Here is a 4390-nt window from a genome sequence, read left to right as displayed (position 1 = left end):
GTACAACCTTGAGACTGTAGTCATTTGTGTTTGGCCGGAACCTTTCAGTCCCCGAGTGAAGTAGTTTCACCGTCTATATCGAGGGTATGCCTTTTTAGGGATCTTACAAGTTCGATATATAGCCTTAACTTTGAGATCGGGATTATGCCTTTCATAAGGTCTTGTAAGTTTTTGCATGCCTTTGAGGTCTTACAGTTTTGGTTACTTGGTACAAGTATGGTTCATGCCTTGTTTGAGGTCTTATAGACATTGTTGTTGCTTTTTATAGGTCTTACGAGACCGAGATTGCCCACATTGGGTCTTACGGCCTCAGATTCTTGATGAGTCGATGGGGGTGGCAATTGGCGGCAGTCCTCGAGTCATCGAAAGTTTCTTGGCTCAGGAGCCATTCCTTGTAAACTTGGTATTGCCTTATCGATGGCTTACAAGTTCGAAGTTCCGACCCGGAGGTCGTGCGTCTTCGGGTTGTTGACGCTAGTCCCCGAGTGTTCGGGATGTTTTTTGGCTCTGGAGTCGTTTTGCAAAAGATACTGAGCTTCTCTGAAACGCAAAATGCTTTGATGACAGGGAAGGTATTCCTTGATTACTCGGTGCAAGTATATACGTTTTCGTTGTTGAAGGCTCGTTTATTCTATACGGACACGGTTCGTTCAACTGTTTGGCCCGGTACATTATGTTCCTATCGAGACCCCGTTCAGCACATCTTGACTTTTCCGAGAAGGTGACCTTTCGGGGGGATGCCCCCCAGTATTCGAGGTTGATAAAGAATCCTAGGATACTTGTTGGGTCTTTCTTAGGTAGCATATAGATATTGCCTCGTTAAAAACTTTGCCGGTAAAACTCTTCTTGGGATAAAAACCTGGTCGAAGGAAAAAGTGCAACATATGCTTTTGGAACCTAAGTCCTTCGAGTTGGAAGCGCTTCGGCCCTTTCGATCGGATACGTTCATCCAAGTTAGTATAAAATGTAACTGAAAAAGGGAAGATGATCATACGTGAGTGCTGATAGCCTTTCGGACCTCGACATGATTTAATTGTTTGTTATGAGGACTCGGTACAATCCTTCATTTTGTTTAGTCGGGCATACCTGAGAAAGTAGCTTGTTATCGTTATTTTACTATTTACTTATCCTTCAGCTCCTTCGATGGTGGAGATATTGGTGTCGACACCATATCGTGAACCATGGGCATCCCTTTTGCTGCATGTTGTTCCCCGTAGGTGGTCTTTATCCCACCCTTTGTCAGGAATTTCATCATTTGATTGAGGGTGGATGGTACTTCTCCCGTGCAGTGTATTCATGGTCTTCCGAGCAAGGCGTTGTACCCCATGTCTCCTTCGATGATGTGGAATTTGGCATTTTGGGTTGTGCAGACCACATTGACTGGCAGGGTAGTTTCCCCTTTCGTTGTTTCGCTCGGCGTATTGAACCCGTTGAGGACTCGAGAGGCGAACATAATTTGGTCAAGCAGTCTGAGCTGATCTGCCACCCTTGACCTGATAATATTGGATGAGCTACCTGGATCCACAAGTACATGTTTAATTTGAAATGTATCTACAAGAAAATATGTTACTAGTTCGTAGTTATGGGGCTGAGATAGAGCCTCGAGTTCGCTTTTTCCTGGTGATACCTCAAGAGATTGTATGGATGACATGTTATGACCCGTCTGTTTCACCTTTTTTGATCACCTCTCTTTCCCGGAACTGATTTTTGGCTCGGTCGCTGAGGAATTCCGGAGGTGACCTTTGCTAAGTAGTCGGGCTACCACTTCCCGGAGTTGTCGGTAATCTTCGATCTTATGACTGTACGTGTTGTGAAATTCACACACTATGTTATGGTTCCTTTGTGAAGGATCTGATTGTACAGGCCTTGGCCACCTGGTGTCTCTGATTTTGCTTATGGCGAACATGATATCTGAAATATCGACGTTGAAGTTGTATTCTAACAAGCGGGGTGCCTCCGTCAGCCATGTGTGCCTATAGAACCCAGCTCTATTGATAAGTCCCTGAGGATTCTGCCCTCGGTCCGTTCTTCTATCATTTCGGGGTATATTACACCTTAGGGCGTTTCTCCTGTCTTCAGTGTATGGTTGGTACCTTTCTTTGATTGGCTTAGGCTCCTTCGCTAGAAGCCTGCTTGGGTATACCGAGCTCGAGGGGGCTCCTAGTTGATCATCCTCGACCCTGATCTTCGATTGATATCGATTGTGAACATCAGACCAAGTCACAGCGAGGTATTCAACCAGATTCTGTTTCAGCCATTTTGAAGCCACCGAGCTTCGTTCATTCAAACCTTGGGTGAAGGTCTGCACTGCCCAGTCGTCGGAGACTGGTGGAAGTTCCATTCGTTCCATTTGGAAGCGAGATGCGAACTCTCGCAACATCTCGTTCTCCCTTTGCTTGATTTTGAAGACGTCAGATTTCCTTGTAGCTACCTTGATGGCACCAACATGTGCCTTTATAAAAGAGTCTGCCAGCATGGCAAATGAATCTATCGAGTTTGGGGCCAGGTTGTGATACCACATCATTTCCCCCTTTGAAAGCGTTTCTCCAAACTTTTTTAGTAGGACGAACTTGATCTCGTCGTCCTTTAGGTCGTTGCCCTTCACTGCACAAGTGTAAGTAGCAACGTGCTCATTGGGGTCTGAGGTTCCATTGTACTTCGGAAGGTCCGGTATCCTGAACTTCTTTGGAATAGGTTTTGGAGCCGCTTTCTGTGGGAACGGCGTCTGTACGAACTTCTTTGAATCCACACCTTTCAGGATCGAGGGTGCGCCCGAAATTTGGTCGACCCTGGAATTGTAGGTCTTGACCTTCTTGTCGTTGGCTTCTATCTTCTTCTCGCCAACTCGATCCTCCTTGTGAGGTCCTCGAGCATCTTTATGATGGCAGAGTCGGCTGCCGACCCCGTTGTTGCTTGATCTTTCTGGTACCTGTTCGGTCCGAGGGGCCGCTGTACTTGGGGTTTTTTGGTGGCTCTGCAGCTGAGCGATTGTCAGTTGTTGTGCCTGCAACATCTCAAAAATAACGTGAAGGCTGACTTCCTATTCCTCCCGAGTTGGGTTTTTTTGGACTTCTTGTTGATCTCCTTGATGTATGCTCTTGTTAGTGTGGGAGCTTATATCGACATGTTGGGTATCGCGTGAGATCGCATCTATGGAATTGGTTCTGGTGCATTCTCAGGGTTTCGTGGTGGTACACCAACACCTGGAACATCCACACCGTTCTCTCCGTGGTCTTCAAGATTGTTGTTTTCACATGCATTTACTGAGTTAGACATTTTGACCTGAAATCAAAGATCTTGGACAAGAAAAAGTGTGAAAGGTAACCTGCGTTATGTAGTTAAACCAACAAGAAAATAATCACTATTATTTTTAGCCCCACAATGGGCGCCAAACTGTTTATCGTGAAAATGGTAATAACAATTACATTTGATTTTGTGGTTCTAAAAATACGTGATCTATTTTTATGCTAGTTGTTTAGGCAATGGATGCTAAGTAAAAGATTAGAAAGCAAGATTATAGCTTAAAAACGATGTGATAGCCAAACCAAACGGCTGGAGATCTGAGCCTCGAGTTGGCATATATGGGGCCTCGAGGTCGAGTCTGGTGGCCGGCTTAGGGCAATTCGAGGGAGGATTAACAGCTATGAGAGCTACAACGATGACTCTTTATGATCAATGATACGCAATAAATGAAGAACAATAAATAGAACATAATGATTATAAACAATAAATGGAAGTAATGAGATCAAGAGAATATGTTAGAGAGCAGAGAGAATGTCCTTGTATGTTTAGTATTGAATATCAGATGATCCTACAAAATAACAAGGATCCCCTTTAAAGGGGGGGGGGCATCTCAACATAGTACAAATGCATTTATTACAAAGATATGGGGCTGGTACATCCATCTAATGCCATGGTACGGGTTTGGACTAGCCTAATAGATTTTGTCAGCTCTAGTCACGTGCTTTGGGAACCTCACACCGATCCACTAACGTCACTTATTTACCCTGCCTCGACGTCGACCGTTGCTTACACTACCTCGAAGTAGATTACCGAGAACCCTCGAGGCCAGGGCCCCGAGCTAAGCTTCGAGCCTTCGGAGGGGGGAGGACAATTCCTTCGAGGCGCCTTGGTGACCGTAAAATCGAACTGCTGATTTTTGCCGTATACAAACTTTTTACCCAAGTTTCGTTACAACAGCTTTGTACTTTGGTAATGACTTGACAATTTTAAAAAACATGGATAAATCCAGCAAAATAAGAGATAGAAAACTCAAGTACAAAATTAAGTATAGCAAATTTTTAATTTTAACAAAAGTTAGCAGAAAATTACTTGGGAAATACAGTGGCATATTGACTCATGAAATTACATACCGATTATCACGACTGAT

Source organism: Nicotiana tabacum, chromosome 6 (genome assembly GCF_000715075.1).
Source record: "Nicotiana tabacum cultivar K326 chromosome 6, ASM71507v2, whole genome shotgun sequence".
NCBI lineage: Eukaryota > Viridiplantae > Streptophyta > Magnoliopsida > Solanales > Solanaceae > Nicotiana > Nicotiana tabacum.
This window is presented reverse-complemented; position numbering follows the sequence as displayed.